The sequence below is a fragment of the Amblyomma mixtum genome, chromosome 3 (genome assembly GCF_055824585.1).
Source record: "Amblyomma mixtum isolate Tamu chromosome 3, ASM5582458v1, whole genome shotgun sequence".
Taxonomy (NCBI): Eukaryota; Metazoa; Arthropoda; class Arachnida; order Ixodida; family Ixodidae; genus Amblyomma; species Amblyomma mixtum.
The window spans coordinates 359,677,417-359,692,864 of record NC_143014.1 but is presented as its reverse complement, the minus strand read 5'-3'; the positions used below and the strand labels follow the sequence as shown (position 1 = coordinate 359,692,864).

Sequence of the window (15,448 nt, the reverse complement as noted above, 5' to 3'; positions counted from 1 at the left end):
ACAGCGCAAGGATGATGACACAATAGCCCGGGTCAATTCTTCGGAGGTGCGTCTTAAGTTCTTGTCTCATTTTCACTGTTTTTTTAAATGTAAACAAGCAATGAGTTAACTAGTCGAACTATTCACTCTTTGTGTTTGGATCTGCTGTTTCTAGCTAAGGACCTACTGCTTTTGAACTCTGTGCGCTTTATTCAGGATGGGATGTGGCATGGTGAAATACAACTCAAGAACAATGTTTGGAAATGTGCATATTAGAACTTGTACTGCACACATTTATGCACAAAAAAAGTATTACCTCTGGAGGCCAAACTGAAGCTGAGCATAGATAATGTCAAATGTCAAGCTTTGCACACAATTCACATGCATGCAATTTATTGTCGATTCGAGCGGCACTCAAAAATTGACAGCAGAAATTTTATGCACACTGAAAATGTCATTGCTAATTTCCTCTAAAAAAGTATTGGTACATTATACAACCTATATATGTCGACACAATGATGAATACAAAAAGCATGCATTGATGCATATAACTATCATAATAAAAGAAGAACTGAGCAGAAACAAGGCACAAAGAAACAATCACTTGGTCCTAAAGTAGCAACTCTGCAGAGTGGCAACAGTGTCTTACTAGTGACTCTTGGAACACCTGGCTGTCAGCCATATAGAGTAGAGGTCCGTGAGTGGCTAGAAGATTAAAAGGCGAGTTTTAGCAACTTGGAGCTAAGCAAATTATTCTGAATAAGGCAGCATTTGAAAATACTTGCACAAGTAAATTACACTGCACCTAAGTGTGAAAAAACACAGTGCTCTTCTATGACCAGAATTTACCAGACATAACAGGAGAGGCATTTATGGTAATGCTACCTACACACAACTGATGCTGCATAAATTGCTCTGCTCAGCTGAAATCATTACATGCAAATAAATTTTCAACACACTGTTGCTAAATCATTACAGACTTGAATACAGCAAAACAATTGAGAAGAAAAAAAGCAAAAAAGGAATTGGAAGAATACACTTCCAGATGAATTTTGACCGTCCAGTGCTAACACGCACCAATGAAAATGAAAAAAAAATACACAGGCATTTCCACATTTTCTTTCCACCGAAATGAGGCTGTTATAGCCAGGATTCAATATAATACCACAGCAGATGCATTTTCTCCAATTCAGTGGCTCATTGTTTAGATCTCTCGACTGCTACGCCCGAGGAAATGGGTTTGATGGAGGCGAAATGCAAGAACAGATGTACTGTGCATTGTGAATGCATGTTAAAGAGCCCAAGGTGGTGAAAATTAATGTGGAGTTCTCCACAAAGATGTCCATTACAGGCCATGTGACTCTGGGACATTTAAGTCCAAGCAAAACAACAACAGCAAAGTATTTTGTCAAGATAAAAAGTTATATTAGTGGAAGTATAGACACTGTGGTAGCATCAATTCCATATTTTTAGAAGTGGATGCATTTCTGGCTGTTATCAGACCAGACTTCAAATCATGTTATGGGCTATGATGTTACAGAATGCCTGCATATGCCAAGCGTAGGACCCACAAATCAACCGCAGTTGGTCAAAAACGTACTGCAAGCAATTTCCAAGAGGTGAAATCATTTCTGGTGCAGAACAAACAGCGAAAGAAGAAATGAAAGTAAAATTCAAGTAGAAAACACTTGCTCTCACTGTCCTATTAACAACCGACAGAGAGCATTTTCAAAGAAATTCTTACAAAAAAAAAACTTTCCATTGAACTCTATATAGTTGCATGGGGTAACATTAGTAAAAAGTTCCACTAGTTGTTGGGAATTCGCATCCTCAGATGTCATTATGTGCTCTGTACTGAGTGAACGACGGGACAAGAATTCATTCGAAAGTACAAAAATCCTTATATTGCCAGTCATGTCCTTGAAGGGAACAATGTGCTTTATTTTTAGACAGGTTCCCAAGTATGTCTGCAGGGCTGTGCTGTTTGTCTTGTTTGGCCTTGAGTATTGCTCACTGTGAAACACAAGACCTGGAGACACAATAACTCGGTCATGTTCCACAACAGGGCCACTTATGATGTTGCCAACTTGGTCTTGAACAAGGCGAAGCAGCTGGTCAGACGCAGCTCGGGGCCTGCTGAGAAGTAAAGCACCTTTACTATTTGATTGGCCAGCTGTTGCCAAAAACTTCAAAGTGCGAGGGCTAGCTAAGGCTTTCAGACTCCTGAAGTTGCTGGCCATCATGAGGCGTTCTACAATCTGCAGCGAGGCACCTTTTGCTGATGTGACTAGCTGCTTAAGTTGACCAATGTTGGACTCAAATGCAAAACAAGAATGTGCCCAAAGTGGTCCTTGGTGCACAGCACTCTGAGGAATGGGCAACAGCGGATGCACATTAAAGTTTTTCTCCATATAGAAACTGCATATCTACAACAAACTTTACAAGGCAGTTCGTGCTTTCAGCTATGTCAACCAAGGTCACTGTGTCCTGCAGAAGAAGGGCAATACCCTTAACAAGTAATGCAAAATGTTTAAGGTATTGCCGTAGAAGGATGCCTACCAAACATGGCAATGCAAAATACAAAAGCCACTGTTGCCACTCTGAGGCTTTCCAGTACTTCCTCTGCAAAACTGAGCGCGGAAGACGTGGAACACAACCATGTGGCTTTATAGCGCACAAACGCCCATCTATGGCTGCCACTGTTTCTGGTGCTCCAATGTAGTGCTGCTCCCCTACATCGGAGAGCCAGTTCTCAGTTAACTGCCGCGACACACCCAGCAACACACAATGCATATAATCTGGGGTAAAGCCCCAGATTATATTAAAGTGTGAGAGATTAATTAAAGGTGTTAGGCCTTTTACACCCTGAACAGGTCGTCGATCATCTCGATCATCGTCGTCATTGTGTCTTCAGCAGTCCTGTCAGGCACAACAGTGTTGACGAGGTACTTGACGGTTCCTGTTTGGCATAGTAAAAAAAATGAAAACCACACAAATTTTTAACTTTATAAAGGTCTTGCACAGTTCAGTGCTTCAAAATATTCGCACATTTCTTCACAGAAGTATTTCTGAGAATCACTTCTACAATACATTTTTAAAAACTGACAATGTGCAGTCATCTTGAAATATGATATTGCTGCTCCAAATAAGGTACAATTTTGCCCCAGTGCTGAGAAGTGGCAAGGCCAAATACATTGTACACTAAAGTAGGTCTTTAAAGGAAAAGTTCTTAAAGAAAAGCCAAAAATCTGCCTCAACATGTCTTATCAAAAAGCAGACTCTGCATTCTTAGCTTTGTTATCTTCACTAACCACCCACAGATGCCCCAGGGTGCAAACACCATCCACAGCCGTAGTAGCCATTGAACTGGGTCAAGTGCTGCATGGCCGCCCGCGCAGGTGCGTCAGCACAGCAGCTGAAGCAGTATACCTGCGTAAGCAAGCACAACATTTATTTCCATGCTAAAAAAATAACAAGATAGCCAATTTGCACCAAATGCTATAGATTATTCTACGTGCTCTAACAACATCAAGGCACGCTTTAAATACAAACGGAACATTTTATGTACTTTTCTTATTTGTCACTCTTGCTGCAATCCTGTCTATGTACTCTGCCTTTAATCAAATGCAATATGATTGCGCACTACATGTATTGGCTGGGAACATTATCAAACTCTACACAAATAGCGTTATGAATTGCACTGTATGAGAACTTCAAACCATACAGAGTTGCTCAGGTGCAGTGGTGATGGCTTGAATTAGCAGGAAAAACAAGCTGCTCAACTTGCACCCTCATTATCTGCGCTGAACTATCAATAGTTGTGCGTGTCATTCTCCCCTGTGTCTGTTTCCGAAAACAGTGGATTCTCTGCTGAATGAAGAAACCTGCTAGCCCAGCAACACACCCTTTCAAGTTACAGTTAGTCTATGCACTCCATCTCAATGCAGCATTTACAAACCAGAATAGTCTGAAGCTCTGCTGTTCAAACAGTTTCTATAATAGCAGAAAAAAATTACCTTTGAGTGCACAGTTCCGTTGCCTGCCGTCCATGTGATGCCGTCGGTTGACAAACCATCCATTTGTTCCACAAATGTATTTAGTAGCAGTGTCATGTCAGGATGCGTCTGGCCGTACCAGAGTGCAGATACAAGCACATTTTTGTGTCTAATATGTGCTGGTAGTTCACTCACTGTCATCTGAATTGGCCACACAGAAAATTTTGACGATTTGAAGACCGGGCTTCCGTCTGTGTTAATAGTGAGGGTGAGGTCATTTTTGGATGCCAATTTGTGCCTAAGCTCTCTGTAGAGGGAGCCATCTATTATGTCTGCCATCTCTTCCTTCTCGACAAACTCTCCTTTATGATATCAAGTCGCTGATAAAGCGCACTAAAAATATCATTTTCAGACAATAAAGATGAAAGCAACTTCACAATGCGCAATGTTATAAAAAAGTGCCCATCCTGAAGCATATGCTGGCCGCTGTAGTGACGCCCGCACACAGAGCATGTTACTCGCACTGCATTTCTATCGGCAAGATCGCCAGTGGTCTCGGCAAGAAGTTTCATGCAGTTTCCACAGTAGAAGTGGAAACGGGCAGCTTTAATTTCAGCCCCGACACTCTTTTTGAAGCGATATTTCGTCGCTGGTATATCGTGCCGAGCAAGCACGTGCATTATTAACCTTTGGAGGGCTTCGACTTCCTTCCACGGAAGGCCAAAATCCAACACAAAGTTCGCCGTCAATGCCAGCAAATCGTCAGCAGAAAAGCTACAATCTTCCTGCGGCACTTCTGCGTCGATGGGAGGCTGTGGGTCGTCACAAGTTGACGTTGACATCACTTCATCCGCCGAACCAGCGTGCAAGTGGCCTTCAGCCGTACTCTCTGCATCCTGCATAAGTTGTGTCTGTGTTGGCAGCTGCACCCACTACGCGTCACTATGTGGAGTTGTTATCGAAGCCTCCGCATGGTCGGCGACACTGCTGTGTGGTTGAGTAACGTCGGTGGCCTGCTGCGATGCATGTGACTCCTGCGCGCGCCGGGCTGATCTCTGAAGATAAGTTTTCGTTGAATATGGGATGGAGGAGGCGCTGCCTGGGTTGAGGTATTCCTTCCTACGGCCCACACTCTCTCCAGTGCAGTTCTATGCAAACCTTGAACTCACGATGCAAATGCTGGCTCGAACTGCCGGCAGCTCCCCACACCATAAAAGTTTAAGTCTTGGATTGGACTGGATGAGGTTGGATTGCAGGCTACCCAAGGGCACATATTGCCCACAATAGACGCGTATCAATTTCAAAATAAGTGCTTGATTAACTAATACTTATGCGTTCAGTCAAAATAAGCGAGTCATATTTATAATTATTTGTTTCTAAGAATTATTATTTACTTATTAGTTATTTTGTTCGGAAATCTGCCAGAATCAGCCGCGACGCCGGGCCGGTCGGGTACACTGGCCACTATGGGCTGTTATTGTGCTTTCGGGAGTAGCGTGGTTGCGGGCTTGTACTGTCTGGTGCACGTTGTGCGATTTTTCAAGACTTCCTTCTTTGTGCAGTACTGGGCACCATGTTCGCCGTTGTGCGTTTTCTTAGTGACCGCGACAATCGCCTGCACGTGATTCCCGTGCATGACATTGAAGACTTCGCACCAAAAAATAGTAGTGACTACGACAACCGCGCCGTATATTCTGCTTATTGGCGGGACCCAGTTGACGACACAAACAGCGGACTGTACAATACTCAAGTTTTGTTGCTGGCAGGTATGTGTCAGTCCTCTGTAATGTTATAGTGCCAATCCATATATTCTCATTTCTTACAGAGAGCGAAAACAACGCCCACGAAAAAATGCGGGCAAAGAGGGTAATAATCCCGAAGATACGCGATTCCTTGCAAGAAGGAACAGACGACGACGAGGAGACGCAAGCGAAAAAAAAAAGGCTGAAAAAAAGGTTGCCACAACTAGCTGTTTTGGCAAACTTTTATGGCAGCTTTCGGGATTGCCGCATTTAAACTTTTTTCCGTGCTTTCCTATTCTTTTAGAGACAAAAGAACGACAAAGGCAACGCGAAGGAAGTCCTTTATGAGGAGATTTAAAAAAAAATCTTGAAGTCGCGCACAAAAAAAGCAGTCTCTCTGCAGAAATCTGGAGCCCAGGTAAGGGTGGTTGTGTTTCTTTGGTTTACTTTGGGTTACAAAAAAAAGTACTGACATCAAAACCTCTCCTAAACATTACATAATGCAGTTACATCCAAGGAAAAGATATTCTTCTTTGAGCTCATCAGACAGTGATGACCTGTGTGCCAAGAGTGAGGTGATCAAAATGAAAAAGCTGAAGGAAGCCTGGAAAGGACGTGCCCAGGAGCTGCAGGAAGGCGAGCTCGAGAAAGAAAGAGATTATTGGAAATCTCGCGCCCAGGAACTGCAGGAAGACAACGTGTTTTTAAAAGAACAAGTTGCAGGCCTGCAAAGGTGCCTGGAAAGCAACATTTTTGCGCGTAAGAATGCTTTTTGCTTTGCACTATTATTTTTGCTGACCGTAAGATGTTTCAACAAGACAGCTCATGCGCTTTTCTTAAATTTGTTCATTATTGTTTTTCCTGTACAGTCGAACAACAAGACAAGGGTTGCAGTCGAGGCATGACTACAGGTTTGTTTCCCCGTTGGCACTTCATGTGATGATTTGGAAACTGTGCATCGGTTGCATCACAGGTGCCATGATGCAACTTTCCCCCTTCTTCATGAAGTCATTTTTTTTGTCAAACAGACTTTCCCAATAGTATGTGCTAAGCAAGTGCTATGAGAGGTTTGGCTATACCTGGTGCACTTGCTGCACAGTGCAAAGTGTGCAAATCTAACAGGCTTGAGGTTTCAGGCAGCAAATTGTGACGTGGATGAAACCTGTTCATAACATTTACTGTTGCTCCCAACCCGTTTTTATTGCAGCACCTTTTGTGACGGCTGCCATGGAAGACTTGGTTGGGCGTAAGTACTTTGGTCTTCATCTAATTCCCTGCATTTCAAAACTGGAGCTACAGTTATCAGTATATCTTTCAAACTTTAGCACCATTGGAGATCCTCAAGACGGCCCCCTGCAAATGTGTTCCCTGTAAGTAGCAGTTCTATTTTCATTGACAGTAAATTTGTTTTCAATTAAAGCAGTGTATGCTCCCAGGTCACGTATTTTAATATTCCTTAATGTTGTGCAGCACCATGCCTATCTGCTGCTACAGAAGCAGAGGAGTACACTCTGAACCCTAGAGAGCAGCAGCAGCAGTACCTCCTTACACCTCCAGGTAAGCAGTACACTGATGTCACCTCAAACATTATATACTTCGTTTTGTGTATGTCATGATAAGGATTCTTATTTTTCCCTCACTTGTAGCTCCAACTGGAGATTTCACCTACATGGGAGACGGTTCCGTGAGTAATACTATGCTAATAAGTTAAATAAGTTGGCTACTTTTCATGCTTACCATTTTTTTTCTGTTGGCACATACATACTCAGTGGATTTTAAATAATGCAACTGACTCCAAAAGCCTGTTGTCTGTAGTATGTTTACTATTTTTATGTTACAAAAGCAAGGGCCTTTCCAGGCATGCTCAAGTTTGCAATTTGAGTTCGTGCCTGTTAGGCAAAGAAGAACAGGAGCATGGCCAGAACACATTCATCCTTTTTATGTGTTGCAATAGCAAGGAGCGCCTATTATTCATGTGCTCTGTCCTAATAATGGTATGAAGTGACATTGGCCAAACAGTTTCTTAGTTTTGCTGTACACTTGCCAGAAGAAACATGCAGTAGTTTTCATGTTTCATTGTTGCTTATGGTACAGTTATTGATCCTCAGCATTTTCTGTTCTTGAATTCATGCATGTTGAAAGCATCTGCTATCACAGTGTACTTCTTTTATTTATTTGGGTGCTTTTTTTTCACGATCTCAAACAAGGTGTTATTGAAATTCCTCCATTATTTTCCTCTTTTCACATTTCCATTTGACAAAAAGAATTTTCATAAGCGGCATATGTGCCGAAAAAATACTTAAAAACAAAAAACCAACGCTGGTTGTTAAAGACACTGCACAAGCCATATGGGGAAACGATGTCCTAATTACAAGGAGCGTCACTGGGACAGCTTGCTCCAGGAAGAGAGCGTTGGGAGCGCTCCCAAAACAACCCCTGACGCCTGAGAAACTTCTTGTCGTTTCAGGTACAGCTGGCATGAACACTTTCTGTTGCCTGTACTGTTGCATGCCATAAGTTATCTTTTCGCAGCATGAACAAAAATGCAGTAGCGGGATCTAGCTTTTGGCATAGCACGTTGCCAAAGATCTGTTTATATATATTAGGTGAACACAGATGTCGTTGTACTTAGTATTACTGGAATTACGAAAAATGTATACCTCTTCACCTCAAGCCTCTGCATGCAGATAAATTTGAATGTGTTACATTACAGGCCGCTGTGTTCGTACAATATTCTGGTGCACAGAAACAACACTGAGGCCTATGGAATACAGGACAACTTGACCTGGTGGCTTTTGTAAAGCTGACAAGCCATGTGCATTCCTGACCATTGTTGTAGCTTTTGTGGCTGACTGCCAAGATCCGGATGCACAATTGGCAGTCTCGTTGCTGCAACAACTAGTATTTTTTTTGTAATGCTTGAAATTGACTTTTGTCTCTTTTTAGAAACACTCAAGCACTGGGGATTACAGAAGTCTATCAATGTTGAAGAAACCGAAAAGAACTTGACAAGAATCTTGACCGAAAAAATTCAAGACCTGTTGAAATCCAAGCTGCGCAAGCAGATGAAATTTTGAAAACTGCAAAATTTTTTTTCGGTGGTTGTATTAGTCGGAGCTGCGCAAGCCGATTAAAATGTGAAAAACTATGACTGTGTTAGAGCAAGATCTATGTGGGCACTGTCAGCGTAGCACAAAGATGCCAAGCCACGCGATAAGCCGGTTTACTGCTTAGAATGGTGCAACCAAGATAGCAATCATGATTTCACACTTCGCTCGAAATTTGCTGAAAAGTGTACCAGAACAAGCATTTGAGCTCGTGCAGACACCAGCTTGTCGCTTGGACACATTCTCCATATTGACGAGTAACAGGTCTGCCGACTTCCTGCAACCTTCTGCTGGAACCAGTAGCTACTGGTTTCAGCTACTGGTTCCATCACCTACGGGTCCCGCTAGCTGCTGATTCCAGTAGCTGCTGGTTCCAGTAGCTGCTGGGAATGTGCTAATAAACCAGCACTACTGGAACCAGTAGTAAACCAGGAGGAAACCAGCAGAAAGTTTTCACCTGCGCATGCTTGGCCTTCCTTACATTGGCCAATGGTTGGCTTGTCACCACATCCAAGCACAAATTTTGATTGGTGTCCAGCATTTTGCCAATCATGGAAGCACTGACCACTGATGATTTGCCTTGCTTGGGCCAATAAAATTCTGCTGCTTGGGATGATGAATAAATGTTGAACAGCATACGATGACATTGCTATAACATTCATGCTATAGGTTAATTGTCTGCCCTGTCGGGCTATTTCTGAAGCCGAAATAGAAAAGCCGGTACCAGATCACTTCTCACCATGACAATATTAATTAATTAATTTATTTTTATTTCGAGTGCAAGTTTCCAAGTGGTGTGTATCAAATGGTGAGCAGTGCAAGTGTACTTGCTCTCTGTGACACTAAGGTAGAAAGATATATTTCTATCTAAAATATTTTTAAACAGCTGTAATTATTTGTTTTTCAATTAAACACGAGACAAAATTAAAACTGCCGAAGAACATTAGTTCTGGTTTCACTGACGCCCCTCAGTCTAATGGCCATGGAGATCACTATCACAAATCCAAATCGAAACCGCAGCTACTCGCGGCCGCGCCGAGAGCCAATCTAGCCAAGACTACGACGCGCGCTCATCCGAGAGCCTGCGTGTCAGCGGCAGTCGTGGTATAGATCTTCACGTTTTCTGTTCTTCTAGTACAGTTTTGTTATGCTGTCGCCGTGCCCGCGCTGCTGTGTTTCGTTGTGGTTTCACTGGAATTCAGCTGAAACAACGAAGGCTTGCCCAGAGAATGACCTCAATGGTGAGTGATTTCTAGACTTCCATTGTTGTGCTGTGACCTGTGTTTTGGCACAAAGCCAGTAGTGTATATATGTTATCCATGCCTTTCGTGATAGTTTGATGAAGGGCTACATAGCGTATATATGTTACCCATGCCCTTCGTGATAGTTTGATAAAGGGCTACATTTGTTGTATCATGAAGAGAATGAAGTGTTCGCTAAGCGAAGTGTCTATTCGGCAACGACGCCGAAGAACAGCAGAGGCTGTTCACGACGAACTAGAAAACTGTTTGGCATTTGTCAGTCTTGACAATGGTCATGGCAGCAGATTGTGCGCAACAGTAGCAGAACAGTATCAAGATGCCTTTTCATCGCATAATGTTATTTTATCTTTTTTATCAGCGCCAGCCGAGGACGCAGTTGAAAGCCGCAGTTCTCACTTGTCGGATTGTAGCACTGCTAGCAACATCTCTGACATAGAAAGTGCAACGTAAGAGTTGTCGCAGATTTCTGGCAATGATGAGTTGGTGGTTTATGAAGATAGGATGACACTTGAGTCTGGTGCCGCTACTCAATGTCTAGAGCACGACTTGCGCTTGTGGGCAATTAATAGCCAATTGCCTACTTCTCACCTGCATTCCCTGGTTAAAGTGCTGAAGCCATACCATCCAGAGTTGCCCACGGGTGCTAGAAAATTGCTAAAGACGCAGAGGCATACTGATCCAGCAGTGATGACCGATGGTCATTACCACTACTTTGGAATTTTTCGTTCTCTGGAAGAACATGTTGTGCATGTTCCTTAACGTCTGCACTTTGTGCGAGGGCATTACATCAGATCTCATGCATTCTACTGGAAGATAGCATAAATCCAGCAGCATTGTAAGCAAGGAACCAGAATTTATTCTTTCACTCGAGACTGACGCTGCTACATTATGCCAGCAGTTTAGTCTTTGCCCTCCCATTCCCAATCAGATGTATACTCTTATAGCCAACATTTATGGGTCTGTGCAGCGATTTTCGCCAAGGGTAAAAAAAAAGTGAAATATTCATTGGTATTCAATCATCCTTTATCATCATCAGCCGGACTATACTCACTGCAGGGCGACAGAGTCTCCCATATTCCCCAAATTAGCCCTTTCCTGTGCTAGCTGCATCCACTTGACCCCTGCACCCAGCATCATGCCACAAAAGTTTGTGATCTAGCTTATGTAGCCCAGGAAGAATCGGCCGTTAGCAACTATGCCTTTCAAATTGTGCACAGCAGTGAGGCTGAAAAAGACTGTAGGCTGGGCCGGCCCTCTTCGCTTGGTTTACTTTGTCGGCCACCCGCCATGGCACAATTGAGGGAAGACAAAGGGAGTGATATGCCACCACCTCCAGCCAGCTTTGCCTACATCTACAAACGCCCTTGTGGTTTTAAGCAATTTAATGGCCGTCCCCATACCAGGACCGCTTGTAAGGCAGGATTCAAGCGAGACAGCAGCACTGGCGATCACTGTCAGGTGCGGAAATGCAAATTTTTCTTTGTAAATTATTAGCTTCCTTTTGAGGAATTTTAGGTGGCATGAATAGTTGATATCTTTTATGTAATGAACGTATTTTTTAGCCACTTTCAAAACAGTTTGTTGCTCAGGCCGTTAAAATATGCTCGCGGTGCCAGGGAAGGGCGTTTTTTTTTCTCACTATTTTGGTTTGAGTCAAGTCACTGGGCATAAATTCTTTGTACAGAGCTGTTCAATGTCTGTGTTCATTCAGGAGTGTAAAAGATTTGTTATTAGATGTGTGCCCACCAAGATGCTTATGTTATAAAATTTTTGGTTTCCTTTTTTTTTGCAAGGATGCAGCTTCGCTTGTGACATCATGAATTAGAAGAGACCACCATCGTGAGCAGCTGGAGGCTACCAGAAGACAAGCATATTTTAGACGTGCTAAATTGTTCAAGCAAATGTTGACAGTACTTTAAATTTGTAGTTTTCCAGTGCAACGGTGCATGATCAAAGAAGGGAAGAAGGATACTTGAAGAAAACAGCGCAGCAACAGGGACAAGAGAGAAGATGAGACAGGTGCTGACTAGCAACTGAAGGTTTATTGAAAAGGAACGCATAAAATATGCTCTCTTCACAACCAAGAGTGCGCATGAGCTGCGCAAGCAACACTGATAACCTGTCAACTTCAGTCATGGTGGTCTGGATACAATAGTTCACAATCATGAACAAGGACCAACGGTTGTCCACCACTGTGAACTGTTGAATCTTGACCACCATGACTGAAGTTGATAGCTTATCAGTGTTGATCGTGCAGCTCATGCGCGCTCTTGGTTGTAAAGTGAGTATATTTTCTGTGTTCCGTTTCAATAAACCTTCAGTTGCTAGTCAGCGCCTGTCCCATCTTCTCTCTTGTGCCTGTTGCTGCGCTGTTTTCGTACCAACTTGCCGTTTTAAGGCGGAAGCCTTTAATGTCTCATCGTTGTAAGCAGCAGCTGTCGACAGAAAATGTCACGCTTTTCAATTGGTGGAAACGGTCGTGACGTCACAGTGCGCGAATTTCAAACGGGGCCAATTGTACTTTGGCTAGTAACCATGCAACCAATTGAAGGGATCTATAGTGATGCTCCAAGTAAGTGGGACTGAGCTTAGTTAATTGCTTAATTACACAATTAGCCTAATTAGCTTTACTAGTAAGGCCATATAAATAAATAAAACCGATTAAGTAATTGGTCGAGCTCAGGAATCGAACCCCGGTCTTCGGCGTGAGAGACGAGCATCTATCCACTCCGCCATGCCAGCTCGATGGTTTGGAATGAACAAAGGCGCGTCTAGTGAATACGGTGTCTTCACTCACTCTCATCCTCCTCCATTCCCTTCCGGCGAGGTTTAGGTGTCCACCGACAAATGAGAGACAGATATATTTCCTTTCCTCAAAAACCAATTTACCGACGAGCGAGGCGTAGAACCAAATGGGCGATGGCGTTCTATGGACTCCCTGGCAGCGTTGCAAGACGCTGTCGAGTTCCACTCTTAGGGGCGAAGCTTAACATCTTAACCACACATCAGTGACCACACTTTAGGTCAAAAAAGTGCCCCCCCCTGAATTTTGTGACACAGTTACTGCGTAATTTCCTTTCCTCAAATACAATTTTCATTTTCTTCATTACGGCTCCTCTTTATCTATCTTCTTTCACTCCCACTTCCTCCCTTCCTCTACGGTGCGGTTCAGGTGTCCACCGAGATGACAGAGAATTACTGCGCCATTTCCTTTCCTCAAAAAGCGTTGCGTTCAAAGGGCAAGGCATCGCGCCGAACGGGTGGTGGCCTTCCGTGGATTCCCTGGCAGCGCTACAACGCGCTGTCGCGTTCCACTCCTAAAGGCGAAGCTTAAGCGTCATTAATTAGCAGTTAATTAGTATTCAGGCATTAATCAGTAATTAACCATTAATTCGTGATTTGTCATCGCTTAGTAATTAGTACTCAATTACATGTGACGCCACCAGCGCCACAGAAACAGCGAAGATGGTGCGGAAAACGCTTCCGCCTCTACCCACTTTAGACAGTCAAAGTGCCCCCTGAATTTTACTGATGTTGGGAAGAAGGATAAAACACAGCGCTCACTGACAACTGTTTAGTTAACGGCGCAGACACTGCTTAAATGCCCTTAGACCAGTGCAGCAGGAAAAAAACAAACTTATCACACCTTTATCATAAACACTATGAAAGAAACATCATTTCTGCGTTATATGATACAATTGAAGTATTGCTGACACATTGTGGACCAGCTTTTTTAATATGATGCGTCTCTGTCGCTTCACATGTGGTTTGTGGTCTGCTTCTGCTAAGGATCTTCACACTTGAAAATATCTGTACAGTCACTGCAGCGCTCGTCAAGTTTGGAATCTGTTCTCATTCTTTAGATCTCTTGTGTGCAGATTGCATTTGCGGGCCTCTAGCATTTTGCCTCCATCGAAATGCAACCACCGCGGCCAGGATAGAACCCGTGTCTTAACAGGCCAGTAGCCCAGCACTATAACCACTGAACCACCGCGGCGGCTCGCGTACCTGTGTGTGTGTGTGTAAAGGGATCCGTAGTGTACGCGGGGTCATCGGAACGCGGCTGGCGGCGCTCAAAGCGAAGCGTCTCCTATTTGGAACGCGGCCGCTCGCGAACGCGCCAAGAAGTACGGGTGTCCACCCCGCCACGCGGTACCGATTCGCGCACGTGCTGGCACGAATGTCTATTTGTGTTTGTTTTTATTTTGTGGTGGAGAGAGTGCTCTACCTTACGGAAGCTGGAGGGCTGGCCATTCCCTGGATGAACCAATGATGTTAAGGCCGCAACATGATTGGAAGCCACGAAATGTGGGCCGGGCCTTTAGGGCTTTAAAACCGGGCCCCGGAGCCGGAAGCGGGGTTCTGCGCTAAGGTGAGATGCTACGCATCTTCGGCAACGCCGAGTAGGGGCCTCCCCTAGTATTAGCCAGATCCACCTTTTTGTTGTTTGGTTTGTCCTTTTTGCTGCTTAATGTGTCTAGTGCCTTTGTAGAATCTTGGGGGGGGGGAGGCGTGTAAAGGGATCGGTAGTGTACGCGGGGTCATCGGAACGCGGCTGGCGGCGCTCAAAGCGAAGCGTCTCCTATTTGGAACGCGGCCGCTCGCGAACGCGCCAAGAAGTACGGGTGTCCACCCCGCCACGCGGTACCGATTCGCGCACGTGCTGGCACGAATGTCTATTTGTGTTTGTTTTTATTTTGTGGTGGAGAGAGTGCTCTACCTTACGGAAGCTGGAGGGCTGGCCATGCCCTGGATGAACCAATGATGTTAAGGCCGCAACATGATTGGAAGCCACGAAATGTGGGCCGGGCCTTTAGGGCTTTAAAACCGGGCCCCGGAGCCGGAAGCGGGGTTCTGCGCTAAGGTGAGATGCTACGCATCTTCGGCAACGCAGAGTAGGGGCCTCCCCTAGTATTAGCCGGATCCACCTTTTTGTTGTGTTGTATCTTTGTGCCGTTAATTTGTCTCTAGTGCCTGAACTTTTATCTATTGTAAATTGCTGTACATAAACTGTACATAAGTGTTCCCTTCATTCCTGCGTCTCAACTGAACACAAGACCGTCTCTGGCGGGGCACCCCTGGTGCAAGGAGTATAGAAGAACCTGAAACTTTACTGTGTGTGTGTTCCGTAGGGCTGGAAAACTATGAACTTAAATCAGAGATTTTAACCAGCCCAACAACTAACTCTTCTGTTCATAATACCTCTGCCCCTTGTTTCTGAATGGCCAACTAGGTTGCACTGCTACTTTGTTTATTTGTTGCAATTTTGTGCACAAAATGAATGTCTTATATTTGGGAAATACAAAGTCCAGGTGGTGCATGTTTTCAAGGTGTGCTATTGTTATGTAAATAGTTTACTGAAG

General features: G+C 44.1%; 2 pseudogenes; one reads left to right on the top strand and one right to left on the bottom strand.

Moving 5' to 3' along the window:
- Positions 1-579: 579 nt before the first annotated feature.
- On the bottom strand, positions 580-4,073 carry LOC149356503 (uncharacterized; annotated as a pseudogene).
- Positions 4,074-5,547: 1,474 nt separating this feature from the next.
- On the top strand, positions 5,548-8,793 carry LOC149356502 (BEN domain-containing protein 5-like; annotated as a pseudogene).
- Positions 8,794-15,448: the final 6,655 nt, after the last annotated feature.